At 42.2% G+C, this 16,611-nt stretch overlaps 1 protein-coding gene across 1 annotated transcript in view; it reads left to right on the top strand.

Annotated features, from left to right (window-relative positions):
- Positions 1–16,611, top strand: part of PIK3CA (phosphatidylinositol-4,5-bisphosphate 3-kinase catalytic subunit alpha) — a 1,902,358-nt gene that overhangs the window by 1,539,269 nt on the left and 346,478 nt on the right. The gene's annotated exons all lie outside the window — the stretch shown is intronic.

Below are 16,611 nucleotides of genomic sequence, written 5' to 3'. Positions count from 1 at the left end.
CAAATGGGAGAGACAAGACTACCCACAGTCTAAAAAGAGACTCTGAGAGTTCCTTGACCTTCCACAACACAGGCTCTTAGCTATTCCCCCATTCCTAGATGTGGTGGATGATGTCTTCCTTGAATCCAGATTGACTCCAGACGCCCTCCCTCCTGCTCCCAGAAAAAAACGACAGGTACTACAGAGTCCCTGACTCTCACAAATATATTTTTAAAAACCCAACAACGGACCCTGAGGTCATTACTCAAGGCCCAAAGGGGGGTTTAAGCTACTTCAGCTAAGAATCCCACCCCCTCAGACAGGGATTCCAGAACACTGGACAGATGGGGTAAAAAAGTATACACCTCAGCTACTCTTGCTATCAGGGCACTAAATTGTCATTTCTGTATGCTGAAATATCAGCAACATACCTTGGAACTCCTTAAACAAAAAAATTCCTCCTTTCCTGTACGGGCAGAATCTAAAGATTTACAGGAGTTAATGCACTCTGCCGGTCAAGTTACTAAATGCACTTGCACTGCGGTTTTGACTCCCTAGAAGCTTCTTGCAGGGCAGCAATCACTGGATCTGTCATTAGAAGACTTGCATGGCTTAAGGAACAACCCCTGCCAGACCATGTCAAATCAAAATGGTTGGATGCACCCTTGCACAAAGATAACTTATTTGGTACTTAAAGCAGAAGAGGTGTTAAAAAAGATGGAAGAAAAAGCAAAATCTATGCAGACTGCTAAAGATTTCTTACAGGTACAGCAGGCATTTTCCTTCCAAGCACTGGTCCTTTCCTGCACCTAGTAAACAGGGCCAGCCTAGGCCCCATGGAAACAGACCTCCAAGACAGCAGTCCTTGGGTTTGCAGAGATCTAAGCAGTAGACTGCCTCCACTTCAAAACCAGGGAGTTCTAAGCCATGCCCTTATGGTAAGAACTCACAATGACTCACCCCCCTCCCGACCTCGCCTCTGTCCACCATCACATACCCCTAGGAGGAAAACTCTCCTTTCACTCAAGTAACTTGGCCACCATTACCAAGGACCAATGGGTTCTGAACATCTCGGGGTACAAATCTTCCTTCCACACCCTTCCAACCCCAAAAGGGTTCACAGATCTACCACCAAATCAGTGGGCAGAAGCTAAAAAGCAAGTCCATACCCTGCTTTCCCTGGGAGCAGTAGAACACATTCCTGCGGAGCAGATAGGCCAAGGCTTCTACTCCAGACTTTTTCTGGTACCCAGAAAAGAAGGCCCCTAGTGCCCCATCCCCGATCTATCTATTCTAAACACCTTCCTGGTGATCCCAAAATTCAAAATGCTCCCCCTCCAGCACCTGCTACCCATAGTATCCAAGGATGCTTGGCTAGCCACCCTGGTCCTAAAAGAGGCCTACCTCCACATTCCCTTCAGGGAGTCCAGCAAAAAATATCTTCACTTCAGGACAGGATCTCAACACTTTCAGTTCTCTGTGCTTCCCTTTGGCTTATCTACTGTTCCCAGAGTTTCCACAAAATGTCTGGCTCCGGTCATTGCTTTTTGCAGACAAAGAAATATTCAAAGTTACCCCTACTTAGATGACTGCCTTATTCAGGCAGACAGCCAGGAAAAGCTGCTCAGAGACCTGGCCTTTGTAAAGGACCTACTAACCTCCTTAGGGTTCACAATCAATGAAAATAAATCCAAACAGGTACCCACCAAAAGGATAATCTTCTTGGGAGCAAGTCTGGACACAGCATCCCAGATGGTATGCTAACACCAGAGAAACAAAGCTTCCTATCAGCTTACTTCTCTGAACTGGCCACCAGGTCGCAGCTTTCTGCACGGGAAATCCTGCAAACCCTGGGGTTTATGGCATCTTACATGCTCCTTATTCCATATGCCAGACTGCATATGAGGAAACCTCAATGGTACTTAAAGAGCCTTTGGTGTCAACACTCTCAACATCTGGAAACTCTGAGGAAGGAATTTCTTTGGTGGGCAACAGCCTGTTACCACAACAAGGGACTGCCCTTCTCCCCACAACCCGCCACCCAAACCCTCACCACAGGCAAATCAGACTACGCTTGGGGTGCACACCTGGATGGCAGGTGCATTCAGGGCCAATGGAAACCCCAGCAACTTCCCCTGCACATCAGTCTAAAAGAGATGATGGCCGTGCAGCAGGCCTTGATAGCTTTCAAACCCCTTCTCTCTCCAGGGGTTCTCCTAATCAAAACAGACACCACCATAGTGATGTGGTACATAAACAAGCAGGGAGGGACTCACTCCTACCTGCTGAGCAGGGTGGCCATGACCCTTTGGTTCACAGCCTCTTACATGCAACTACATTGTTTAGCACAATACCTGCCAGACTCTCTCAACTCCCTGGCAGACCAATTAAGCAGAAAACTTTTGGACCCTCATGAGTGGCAGCTCAGCAGAAACACCTTCTTAATAATAACTCAGAAATGGGGAACTCCGTAGGTTGACCTCTTTCCCTTCCACAACAACCATCAGCTCAGCAAATTCTGCATCAGGGAGCATCACTGCATGGCATGGAAAGTGGATGCCCTGTCCTTCTCCTGGGTAAACCTCTCGGTCTATGCCTTTACCTCTCATTCCCAAGGTACTGATCAAAATAAGGGAGGCAAAACCAAGGACCATTCTCATAGCTTCAGACTGGCCCAGACAGCACTGGTACCCCTTGCTGCGCAGCCTGTCCCCACTGCCCCTTGGAATCTTCCTCAGATTCCCAACCTCTTTACCCAGAGGGAAGGGGAATTCATGCACCCCCAATTGCAGACACTCAATTTGGCAGCCTGGCTTATACCCTGACCCCTGACCAATGTGCCATCCTCAGTAAACAGTTTCTGGATGTTATCCAAGAGGCCAGATGCCCTAGCACCAGAAAGTCTTATGCAGATAAATGGAAAAGGTTCTGCACCTGGATCCAGGCTAAGGGGGCCAATACGTCACACCCCTCCATCCCTCTCATCCTGGATTACTTAGCTGACCTACTACACAGTGGTCTCTCTTTTTCCTCTATAAAAATTCATGCCTCTGCTATTTCAGCTCATTTTCCCACTGAGCAGCCTCTTTTTTCACACCCTCTGATCAAACAGTTCCTCAGAGGGGCTAACAACTTGAGGCCCCCCAGAAGGGCACCAACTCCAGTTTGGGACCTTAACTTTGTCTTGGAAAAGCTCACCCTGCATCCTATCGAACCAGCTTCTTCTGCAGAGCTAAAATTTCTCTCCTGGAAGACAGCCTTCCTCCTGGCCATCACTTCACCCAGAAGAGTCTCTGAGCTGCAAGCACTCATGGCAGTGGAACCCTTCATCATTTTCTACACAGACAGGGTATCCCTCAGAACTAATCCATCCTTCATGCCCAAGGTGGTGTCTAGTATTGCTCTCAACCAATCCATCCATTTGCCCACCTTCTTTCCTAACCCTCAAAACAAGTGGGAAAGGATTCTGCACTCTCTAGATGTGCACAGACAGCTCGGATACTATCTGGACAGGGCTAAGCCCTTCAGAAAATCTGATCGACTCCTGGTTAGCTTTACTTCAGGGGCAGAGGGCAAAGTCATCACCAAGCAAATCATTTCCAAATGGATAGCACACTGCATCAATTTCTGCTACAAACAGCATGGCAAGCCTCCCCCCAAGGGAGTCAGGGCACACTCCACCAGAGCAGCCTTCACCTCTGCAGCTTTCCTCAGAGCAGTCCCCACCAGGGACATCCTGGAAACTGCCACCTGGGCATCTGTTCACACCTTTACCAAACATTACCACTTGCTTCTCTTTTTCCAAATCCAGAGCAGGTTTTGCCTCTGCAGTCTTGCAGGGCATGCTAGCCAGCCCCTAGCTTCCTTGACTGCCTCCACCCATTTCCTCAGCTTTGGGAATGTACCCAAATGTGATGACTGCAACAGTGAAACATGAAGACCATATTACAACTGTGTACACTTATCATAAATGTAGATGTTCAAGTTTTTTCACTGTTGCAGTCCTGGTTTCCCTCTCTCCTTCCCTTTTTTTTTTCTTTTTATTACCTTCCTTCCATGTTCTCCTTTCCTTACAAGGGACATTTTAGTGGGGTTATGCCACCGCAGCCTGGCCTCCTGTTTTGGGGGCTCCTGACCAGTTAGAGCAAGGAAAACTGATGTAATGGCATCAACTGCCTTCCTTTATTCCACTGTCGACCTGACGTCAGTCCTCAAGTGACAGCAACTGACGCAGAAATACTGTCTCTGGTATTCATGCCGGCCGGGGGCTACCCTGGTAGGGATAACCCAAATGTGATGACTGCAACAGTGAAGACACTCGAACAGCTACATTTATGGTAAGTGTGCACAACTGTACTATTCTGACAGGTCTGGACTTTATGACCTCTACCATTCCTATGCTTCCTTTTGCCAAATTCTGCATGAGAAAACTTCAGTGGTTTCTAAACTCAGTTTGACTTCAGCATTCTCATCCCCTGGACTTCTTCATTCCTCTTCTTCCGTGCCTCAAGCTGGAATTTCATTGGTGGATTCAGCAGTTGACTCTCAATCCAGGACTCCCCTTTCAACCCCCTCTTCCCTTTCAGGAGCTGTTCACAGATGCTTCAGACTGGAGATGAGGAGCATCCTTCGGCTGTCTAAAGGTGCAGGGTCCTTAGTCGCCTCAACAATGGACAGACCTTGCCATTGTAAAGGAGATGAGAGCTCTTCTGCTGGCTCCTCAAGCTTTCACCCTATATTCTCCCCAAGGCCTCTCAAGGTGTTTATAGACAATACTGCAGTGATGTGGTATGTCAACAAGCAAGGGGGGACGAGAGCTTACCTCCTTTGCTAGTTGGCTTTTCTAGTGTGAGAACTAGCTATCTAGTACCGTGTGACTCTTCAGGCAGTTTATATTCCCTCAGGTCAGAACACTGTGGCAGACTCTCTGAGCAGGTACATGACACAATCCCACAAGTTGATGCTTCACAGGGTTGTGTTTTTGGACATAGTGCACCAGTGGGGTACTCCTCCAGTAGATCTATTTGCCTCCCCTCTGAACAGATAACTTCCTCTGTTTTGTGTCAGAGTCCCAGGTTCTCTAGTCTGGAAATCGGACACCCTCTCTTCTTCTTGGAAGGGTATTTTTTATGCCATTCCTCCCCTTCCACTGCTTCCAAAAGTCCTGTTCAAAATACAACAGGATACTCCCAAAATCTTGCGGGTGACTCCCTTTTGGCCATGGCAACATTGGTTCTCTCTCCTGCATTTAGCAAAGGGCAGTCATCACAAGTTATATCACAGGGTGGATCTACTCATACAAGACAAGGGATCTGTCATCCTTCCACACCTGTCCATTCTTCAACTGACACTGTGGGGTGATAGGATTTTGATTCCATACAGACACCTTTTTTCTGCAGGAGGCCAGGAAGCCCACAACTAGGAAATCGTAGTTACCCAAATAGAAGAAGTTTTCTGTTTATCTTTCTCGTAGTCTGGATCCGCTTTCTGTGGATGTTCCTTTGGTTCTAGCTTATCTGTGTGAATTGCTCAATACTGGGTTGGCTTATTCTTCTGTTAAGGCCCACTTATCTGCTATCTCTGCCTGTCTGCCTTTATCACCTCCTTTAGCTTCTGGATTTGAGGCTAAACAGTTTCTTAAAGGCATCCTACATATTAGACCTCCCGGGAATTCTGTCCCTCATCCCTGGGATCTTCATTTTGTCTTAAAAAAATGGCCCAGGCTGCTTTTGAGCTTGCAGCTTCAGCTTCCTTACAGCATTGTTCTTGGAAGACTGTGCTTTTGTTAGCCCTTAGTTCTGCCAGATGGTTATCTGAACTTCAAACCCTTATGTCTTGTCCTTTTTTAGTTTTCCATAAGGACAGGGTTTTGCTTAGTACTAAAGTACAAGGTGGTGAAGGAATTGTCTCTTAATTAGTCTATTAATTTGCCCTTATTTACCCTTCTCTGCAATCTGCTAGTGAGAAGGTGCTGCACACCTTGGATGTGCATAGACAACTCAGATTTTGTGTGTATAAGATTAAGACGCTTCTTAAATCTTATCAGCTCTTTGTTTCCTTTAATCCTAGGTCCTTAGGTTTGGCTGTTTCAAAGCAAACCATTTCTTCTTGGATTTCTAAGGCCATTTATTTTTGTTCTACTTTCCATGGCAAGAGCCCTTCTTCTGTTAAGGCTCATTCTAGTAGGACCATGGCTTCTGCTGGTTCTTTTTTTCAAGGATTTGGATACTACCTGTATTTTTGATGCAGCTACCTGGTGGTCTCTGCATACATTTTACCAAGCACTATAAGTTGGATGTGATTTTCAGAGTTAGATCTGGCTTTGCCAGGGCCATTCTCCCTGGGTTCCTGGAGAACTCTGCTGATCCATCATCTTCCTTGTCTTCTTCCCAAACTTTTGCAGTCTTCCTATTGTAAAGAAAACTGCAACAGTGAAATGGAAAGACATAGTACAGTTGTGTAAGAACTTACCATAATAGTAGATGTCCTCCTGTTCACTGTTGCAGTATTCACTCCCTCCATCCCTCCTTCCCCTGGTTCTTTTCTCTTCTGGATTTATTGGTTACCTCTTTTTTCCATGGACTACCGTTCCTACTAGGGTCTCATTTCTGAGGATGGTATGTCCGGATGTCACCTTTATGTTCTACACTATACGTGAGGAGCATATGTGTGATGTACAGCATACCTTAAAGCAACCTAAAGGCTTTGGTATACTGGCTAGACGGCAGGCTGCCTTTAGCAGTGGATCTTTTTTGTAAAGAATACTGCAACAGTGAAGAGAAGGACATCTACTGTTATGGTAAGATTTTGCACAATTGTACTGTTGGGGTAGATCACTGTTGCAGTATTAGCTTCTTCCTTCTATACCACTTTCTTCCAGCTCTTTCCCCTGGCTGGAGTGAGGTATTCCTTCTTTACCATTGCTCTTTTGACATAGCACAATTCTTAGAATGTCGGGCTTCGGTTTCCCTTTTGGGCAAGAAACCTCTATTTGTGACATGCCCATATGTCCCTTTTATTTTACAGCATTAAAAGCTCATACTAAGAGAAAACATACATTGGACAAGAAAGAAATCCAAAGCATTTTAGACTGACTGGGATACATCCGATATAGTTTTGACTACTGCAATAGTGATCTTTACAAACATCTACTGTTAAGGTAAATTAACTTGCATGATTTCTATTTCTATTATCTCTTTATATGATATATATATATATATATATATATATATATATATATATATATATATATATTATATCTCTTTCTATTAATGTTATCAAATGTTTGATTCCTCTCTACAAAACCACTTTGATCCCTGTAAATGTTGTTAACATTGTTGCCGTTCTGTTAGCTAGTATAGAAATAAATACTTTATAATTATGGTTTAAAATCAAACTGCGTCTATATGAAGCTGGATCTGAAGGGTCATTTACCCTCCTTCAATAATACAGCAACCATTGATTTCTTTCAAGATGCTGGTAATTCTCCCATTTAAAACATCACTAAATGTAGCCTTCCAGATGTTTAGAACTCTCTTATTTCATAGCTTCCAAATTTCTACAGGAGTATCATCTACTTCCCGAGAATTCCCTGTTGATTAAGTATACATCACTGCTTTTATTTCATCCTTTCCTGTCTTAGGTATTAATTGTTGAGCCTCATCTTCTTCCGACTTTAAACATAACCAAGTATTCCATAAATATTCCTATCTCTGCCTTTTCTTTGATCTCCATTCTGCTAGTTATACAAATGTTTGAAACATTTCTGAAATTTATGTAATACCACTGTAAAATTCTCTGGTTATTTAAATGTCATGTACTTTCTAAGTTTGGCTTCAACTGTTTCTACACCCTACTTCCTAAGTCATTGTGCAAAAATTTGCACAGTAGAGTTTTTATCCGAAAATAGATTTTTAATAAACACCTTTCTGAACTCAAGCATATTACCCAAAAATTGATCTTTTTAGCAAATAAGTAGGAAAGCAAAGCACCCGCTTCTCACATTTAACATCGTTATCCTGCATATTTATAGTAGTTTTTATAGGTGCATTATCTGACATAGTTATGAAGTGGGTCTCAAAGATTTCAATTAAATATACATACTGCTATGAAATATAATTTCTATCCAGTGTAGCCCAGTTATTGTATACTGGAAAGCATGTAAATTCAATATTGGTTAGATTTAAAATGACCCACAGGGGCAGCTAGCCTAGTACTTAACACATTAACCTATAAAATACTGATTCAGTGCATTTTCTCTAACAGCGAACAAAGAAGACTGTATATACTTTCCAATAAGGAAGTTTGTACCTCTGAACAGGAGCAGTTGCCAAAATCATCAGCCTCCCCCTCAGGTGTTATGTACTATTAAGTTAATATTAACTATGCCAGTTCAGATTTTAGAGCCTGTGGTCTGACTTGTAAAAAATCCTTAAATAAATATACTTCTCCATCCATGTCTTAATTCCTGTCTTCCCCACCTATGTTTCCCATCAGACCCAGTTGATTGCGATTGTGGGCTGGGTCTTGTTAAATTAAGATAACGCTTAGGTTTTATTTAGAATATGAAGTGGTCATTGTAGGATAAATCTATAAGGATGTGATCTTTTGTGGAATGTTTGATGAAAATAATATGTTAAATAATACTGATTTTGGTTATTGTTTGAAGCAGTTTGGAATGGTTTACTGCATTTGTTTAATAAATGCATTTTGTGTTTAAAAAGCTGTCACAATTTTGATAAATTGAGAGAAACAGTGCTGCAGCTGGGGAAAATGTTTGGTCAGCAGAAAACAAACCAGCAAGCTGAAGAGGATTCAGCTTATCAACCTTCTAATGGAAAATGGGGCCAAGGAAAGACTACATCAGTGAAACCATTCCTACTGTTTCAAAAACTAATGCATAAAAGAAAAGCACAGGGACTGACTACAGGAATATGGGCATACTTGGATTCAAATAGATAATGGCACTGAGAAAGGGTGAAGAGGAATATGGAATTTAAAGTAAATGTTTTTGGAAGCTAAAGTAAAGTACAAGAACTGTGAAGTAATTTTATTAAATATTTGGGTTGTTGAGATATGTTGAGCAAAGCAAGAAGGTTTAAACTACTGGCTCTGTTAGACTAATGAGTGAGCTGAAGCATTAATCTCTTTTTATATTTTACCTACACTGAAGAAAAAGATGAAAGACAAAAAGTGACAGCAAGTCAAGTGGTTTTCATTTCAGAACATAAGTTGCATGTTATCTGCTTAAAAATATAACAAACTGGATTATAGTTTTGTTGAAGCTAGGTTAAGAAGGGAGGTGATTAGTGATCAGCAGTATGGTTTCATGCCAGGAAAGAGCACTACAGATGCAACGTTTGCTCTGAGAGTGTTGATGGAGAAGTACAGAGAAGGCAGAAGGAGTTGCATTGTGTCTTTGTGGACTTGGAGAAAGCATATGACAGGGTGCCTAGAGAGGAGTTGTGGTATTGTATGACGAAGTCGGGAGTGGCAGAGAAGTATGTAAGAGTGGAACAGGATATGTACAAGGGTAGTGTGACAGCAGTGAGATCTGCAGTGGGAGTGAAAGGTGGGTTTAAGGTGGAGGTGGGATTACATCAAGGATCATCTCTGAGCCCTTTCTTATTTGCAGTGGTGGTAGGTTGACAGACATGATCAGACAGGAGTCCCCGTAGACTATGATGTTTGCAGATGACATTGTGATATGTAGTGAGAGTAGGAAACCTGTTGAGGAGACCCTGGAGAGGAATGAAGGTCAGCAGGACTAAGAATATATGTGTGTGTGAATGAGAAGGAGGATAGAGGAATGGTGAGGATGCAGGGAGTAGAGTTGGCGAAGGTGGATGAGTTTAAATACTTGGGATTAACAGTTCAGAGTAATGGCGAGTGTGGAAGAGAGGTGAAGAAGAGAGTACAGGCAGGGTGGAGTGGTTGGAGAAGAGTGTCAGAAGTGATTTGTGACAGACGTGTACCAGTAAGAGTGAAAGGGAAGGTCTACAAGAGGGTAGTGAGACCAGCTGTGTTATATGGGTTGGAGACATTGGCACTGACAAAAAGGTAAGAGTCGGAGCTGGATGTGGCAGAGTTAAAGATGTTAAGATTTGCACTGGGTGTGACGAGGATGGACAGGATTAGGAATAAGTATATTAGAAGGTCAGCCCAGGTTGGACGGTTTGGAGACAAAGCCAAAGAGATGAGATTGTGTTGGTTTGGACATGTGCTGAGGAGGGATGCTGGGTATATTGGGAAAAGGATGCTAAGGATGAAGCTGCCGGGTAAGAGGAAAAGAGGAAGGCCTAAGATAAAGTTTATGGATGTGGTGATAGAGGGCATGCAGGTGGTTGGTGTGACAGTGCAAGATGCGGAGGACAGGAAGAAATGGAAACAGATGATCTGCTGTGGCTCCCCCTTATGGGAACAGCCAAAAGAAAAAGGAGGAGGAGTATAGTTTTGTTAACAGTCCTGAATTAGTAGGGTGGGACTTTGAGTGCTTCTTACATAAATTAAGCAGTAAGTGGATAAGAAAGTAATAAGTCAGTTGCATAGCAAGCCAGGGGTTGCAAATTATGCAGGATAGAAAAAGAGAGAGATGTTCATCATATTGATCACTGCTGCAGTAGCCTTAGTTGTATGGGTTATATCCTGCCAAGGCTATAATAGCAGGCCAATTTCCAAAGCTTCAGTGTACTGCTCACATGTAGGGTTACCACCTGTCCCTCTTTGCGAGGGACAGTCCCTCTTTGGGCAGTTGTGTCCTGTGAAAAAAACTATAAAATGGCAGATGCCCTGAGATTTTAGGGCAACAGATATTTAAGTTTTCTGTAATAGTTACATGAAACAAATTATTTTCCATCCAAAACTCCTAAACGTTATAAGAAATAAAATAAGTAACACAAATGCTATAGGAATAAGCTTTTATTTTGGCAAAGAAGTGAAGTTCCGTTCTTTGCACTGACTTTGGATATGTTTTGTCCTGCAAAACCTTGCTTTTCTACAAAAAATGTCCCACTTTGGGCAATTGAAAAGGTAGCAACTACTCACGTGCCCAATCTGTCAGGTAGCTCAAGCTGAGCCAAGCCCTTTAAGAGTTTTACTGCCACAAAAGAGTATGCTCCTCTAAGGCTTTTGAGGATCAGTTGTTGCCTTATGCTGTTCTTTTGTTAGGCAGATAAGTTCCCTTTGTGGGAAAACCCTTCCATTCATTTATTTTTGTTGATAAGTATTAGTTTCCTCTTCAAGAAAGTTATTTTAAAGCTAGAAGTTTGGTTTAATGGACTATCACAGAGCTGTATTGTACTTTTAAACCAGAATTATCTTGTTTTCTTGTCAGTTTGAAAGCTGTTTAAAGTATCTAAAAAAACATTTTTCTGTGAAGAAATGTTATTTTGGGGGGCTGGCAAGTGTTTGAAAGTTCGTTTTACTGTGTTTTTGTGTAAAAAAGTGACTTTTACAGACTTTAAATTGTTGTTGGCTTTGGCTGTTTTTTTCCCAAGAAAAGAGGCACCATTTTTGGCTTTACCATGGAACAAACAGTCAGTTCTCCTTCCAGTCACAAAAAAGAAAAAGTTAAGCAAACATCCTTTGCCACCATAGCAGGCTAGCTATTTGCCCCAGCTGCAGGAAGGTGACTGTACTGTGGCCATTTTCTGTACCTCAGACCTTTCCTCTTTTACCTCAGATCCCTCAGTGGGTAAGGGAGTACCAGTCTTGTTGGTCCTGGGAGTATGAACCGTGGAGGCTTCCTTTTTTGTCAGAATGTTGTGCCCATCTCTGGGGAAGCTACCGCTGCCATTTATAACACTGTTTACTCCATTTTTTTCTGTCAAAAAGAAAACTAAACCTGTATCTACTCCTCCTTAAATGTTCTTAGACAGATATAGTTTGAGTCTGGCTCAGGGTTTTATGCAGTCTTTTGACACTTGTTATTTATTGCTTTCTGTAAAAAGAAAGAAGGATCCCTCCTCTTCCTGAAGAGATCCAAGATTCTGAATCTGTACATGAAGATGAAAGAACAGATGCAAGTTTTCTGAGTCAGATTCAGAGGAGAACTTGGTTTCTGATTCTTCTTTGTAGTTCCTTTAAGACTATTTCCAGAGTGTGCCAGTGTTTTTCAGTGGGAGTACAGAAAATTTTCTGAGCTGTTACAGAAGGAATTTCATAAACAGTCAACATTTTCTCCAGCTGTGTCAGCTTTGGTGGATGTGTATGACTGTACCTCTATTTTTCATGATAACCAGCCTGCTGCCCCTAAAAAGGCAGGTAGAATGTATGATGTTGCTCAGTCTTTTTAAGGATTTGTACACTCTTCCTAAACCTGACCCAGCAGCTGTAGTTTTACTTGTCATACTACTGCTAAACCTTTAGTTAACTGCTATCCTACTCTTTATTTCAAGGATGGGAAGATTATCGATAGGTATGGGAAAGGTATGTGTGCTTCTGCAACTTTGATTTTCAGAATTTTGAATTTTCATGCTCATATGTCAGTGTTTATTCTGACTTACTGTAAAACTATGAGAAATGTTTGGTCTGCAGTTTTCTTCTTGTGAGGAAACATATGCTTTAAATGATTTAGTTTCTTTTATTGTACTAGTCACTGCTGTCTGTTTAGTGTGTGTGTATGTCTCTGTTGATAATTCTTCCAGGGCTATGGCTCTGGTACTCTTTTGAGGAGGTTTGCTTGACTGAATTTTCAGAATCTCCCAAGATTATGTGAATAATGAGATTTTATTTTCTCTTTTGGATAGAGATTCACTTTTTGATTCCTTTGCTGTAGAAGTCATCAAATGTGTGATGAAAGGTGCAAGTTAAATCAGGGAATCTCTAACATTTTCTGCCCTTTCTTTCTAATTTTCTAAATGATTCTTTAGCCTCTTTTCCAATTTTGGCATAATAGCAAGGGTGTTCCAAAAAGAATCAAGGAACCCCCAAAACCAGGGACAGTCAAACAAGACAATTTGACTATTTAAGTGACGTCTAACCACCCCCACCCTGGCAGTCCATTTTCCTTTCCAGAAAGCCTGAATCTCCATTTGTTCTCTTTGGCAGCAGATAATTCAGATGAATGCATTCTGAAGATCATTTATCAAAATTATAGATGGTAGTGAGAGGATATTCCTCATCCACCAGACTAGACTAGACTCTCTTATTTCCACCTGTCCTTCATTACATGCTGTTCCATAGAATGATAGAGCCAGTTCTTCCTTCCTAAGATGGGAAAGGTTTTGTTCAAGGATGTTTTATAGTGTCAAAAAAGCTTGGAGACCAGCTCTGGATCTTTTCTTCATAGACCTGTTTGTGATAGAGCCTAACTTCAAAATGTCGTCACTTCACAATCTGTTACCTCTTCTTCCTCTTTCAGGTTTTCAAAGAAGCTTATCTCATTCATTTCATTCAGACTTTTCTTAAGGTTTGGTTGTCTGCTTTACCCTTTGGATTGCCCACTGCACCAAGAGTGCTCAGTAAGTGGTTAGTTCCATTTATAGCTTGTTGCAGGCTACAGGGTATCCATTTTCTATTTTGCACATTTAGATGACTTGCTTATCTTTGCAAAGTCTTTTTCAAATGTGTCATGAGTCTGTCACTTGGGTGAGAGATGTGTTACACAAACTTGGATTAAAAAAAAAACATTCAGAAGTTCTTTTTGATTCTTTCATACAGGATTGTGTTCTAGGAGTGTCAGCTGGACACTCCATTTAAACAGCTTTTTTTCCACAGGAAAAAAAAAATCTATATCTAGATCTGTTTCTAAGGTTTTCCAGTCCGACTTTGATCACTGCGAAGGGTATACCTCAGGAGTTTGGGTGTCATGGCATATATGATTCTTATGATAACCCTCTTAAGATTCCACATGCGAAAGATACAATGATATCCAAAGTCTTTTTGGTCCCGGCATCAACATCCCTTGTCTTTACAAATTCCAGTGCTGGGTTTTGCCAATAAAAAGAATTACTTGGTGGAGACAGTAAATATCCCCTAATTTGGGTCTCCCCTTATCCCCTTCCTGTTACAAAAGAGTCTGTCATAACAGATGTCTTGGGCTTTTCTTGGGACACAGTTTCTGGAGATAGATAATAGTGCAGGGTATGTGGGACACTTAGGACAGATGTAAGCACATAAATATATAAAGGGCTTGCCCTGATCAAGGCACTCAACTTCCTGAATCTTCTTTGGTCCCCATGACCTCTTCAAGTTGTTTCAGACAATACCATAGTCATGTGGAACATCTTCAAGTGGGAAGGGCTAGATTGTTTCCTCTTTGTCGATTAGCCATGTTAGCTTGGGATATAGCTTCATAACACAGTCTCACTCTACAGACATCATTCTGTTAGAGCAATATTGTGTAGCGGACATGTTGAAAAGGTTGAGGCAGACCCTCACATATGCAAACTAGATAAGGGGGCTTCCAAGATTTGATCCATTTGTTGTGAGTTCCACTAGTAGAGCTGTTTGCCTCTTCTGTAAGTAGTCAGGTGGCAGGTTTCTGCCCTAGGACTCTGTGCTAAAAGGGCTGGAAGACAGATACTTTTTTTTTTCTTTGACAGTAGTGTTTGTGTATGCTTTTTCCCTTTCCACTAATATCTGGGGTACTTCTGAAGATTGTGAAGAAATACCCCAAGATCTTTGTAGTGACTACATTTCAGGCCCAGGCAACAGTGGATGTCTTTACATTCACTGCTGCAGTATTCTTCACAGATGGGAATCCCTGCTGTGAAAGCATGAACATTCGGCCAGTCTACCAAAGACTTGCTTGTTGCTTTTGAAAGGTATGCCGATGATGTTCAGGCCTGTCATAATCAGAACAACTTTGCTGCCTGTGTGAACGTATCTTTTTGCCATCTGTCTGTTTACCTGTGTTCATTTTCTGCCAGTTGAACACATTTTCGTTCTCCAGTGACTACCTCTGCTTGTTTGCTGACTTCTGTTGTATTTGCAGATTAGCTTTTATGTGCTCCTTGGGATTAATGTCATCCAAGAAGGGTAAATGCCAGTGTGGGAAACAGATTCCCCAAAAAGACCATCACTATAAGTGTCTTTTTTGTCTAGGAGTTTCTCATGACCATGCGTCATGCTCTGTTTGTCAGGCATTCATTCAGAAACCCTTCACAGTAGGCTTTCTTCCCTTTCTTTGTATCTTGAGAACCAGCATCGTAAGCTTCTTGCTAAAATGGAAGGAATCTCCTGCCCTGAGGGTCAGCCTTTGGGGAAGAAGAAGGTGAAAAAGGTACGACTGGAATATTACGCTGTCCAGCCTCTGCCAGGTGTTTCTCCCGAGGTTGTTACAAACCCAGAGGCTTGCCTGGCTGTGGTGTTGGATTTCTTTTCAGCGACCGTGCGGGAGGCCAGTGAGGGTCTGGCTGGCAGCACATCTGAAGAGGCTTTGCAGGCGTCCATCTTGGACATTCAGGGGAAATCATGGCTAATTCTTTTCCGAGTAGCCTAGAAGAGTTCCTCATTTTTGGTTGGGGAAGAAGTTCCTACTATGGTTCTCGACTGCTGTCCTGGGTCTAAGCCTTCTCTTTTTTTTTTGGAGGTGACATTCCCCTAAAAAAAGAAACAAAAAATTAAACATGTTTTTTCTGCTCCTACGGATCCACAAAGTGAGTGTGAGGCCTTCATTCAGGGCTATTTACTGCTTTAACATCCTTAAAGCCTCCTCAAGGGGTTTTAGTTCCTGTTCCTCCTAGGTCCTCTACTCCCCTTAAAAGGCCTAGAGAGCAGGATTCTTCTGTGGATGTGTTTGATTCGGATAATGAATCCCTGACCTATTCTACTCAAATTCCTTCTCCTGTAGACTGAGAGTCAGAGGAGGAATCTATTAGTCCAGATGGTTTTTTTTTGAGGAAATTTCCTTTGGGGACACACTTTCTAGGATGATTTTTTTTTAAGTGGGATCCTGCTCCGGTCTCTGATATCCATAAGAGGTACTATGAGTTGCTGCAGTTGGAATTTCTTAAAGCTCCGGCTATTCCTCCTGTTTTGGCTGCTTTGCTGCATCCTTTTTCCAGTGCCTGTCATTGATTCTCTGCCCCCTACTCCTAAGAAGCCTGACAAGTTTTATAGGGTGCCTGTGGATTGTTCTTTCCTATATAAATGTCCTGCTGCTGAGCCTTTTATCATGTCAGTAGCCTCTGATAAGCCATCTCAGTTGCTTCCTTCACCCAAGTTATTGCCTTCTGACAGGGATAGCAGAACTAAAGAAAGGTTGGGTAAGAAGGTTTACACTTTTGCTACCCTAACCTTTGGGCTATTAGTCATCAGACCCATATGTCTAGGTATGTGCTGGCTCTTCTTTCTCAAGCCTGTCAACTTATTTCTGATTTTCCAGACTCTGAGAATAAAACTTCTGTTCTTTATTTGCTAGGGGTTTCCTCTCAAATAAGTCATCATTTATTAAATGTAGTTATGATGCAGAAGATGCCCCTTCTAAGGCTGTTGTTTTTGGTTCAGTGTTGAGGTATTCTTGGCTTAGGCTTCAATCTATACTTGATATTAAAGCTGTTGATGGATGCTTCTCTGGATTCTAAAATTTTGTTTGGGGAAGCTGCTGCTGGATTGTTTAAGTCCCTTCAGGATAAGGGTAAGGCCTTACAGGAACTTAAGTGTTTTGTTTCACCTGTACCTAAATTTAGA

Source organism: Protopterus annectens, chromosome 4.part1 (genome assembly GCF_019279795.1).
Source record: "Protopterus annectens isolate FY-2018-M chromosome 4.part1, PAN1.0, whole genome shotgun sequence".
In the NCBI taxonomy this organism is placed as follows: Eukaryota; Metazoa; Chordata; order Ceratodontiformes; family Protopteridae; genus Protopterus; species Protopterus annectens.
The sequence above is the reverse complement of the archived record's forward strand: the minus strand, read 5'-3'. Positions and strand labels throughout refer to the sequence as shown.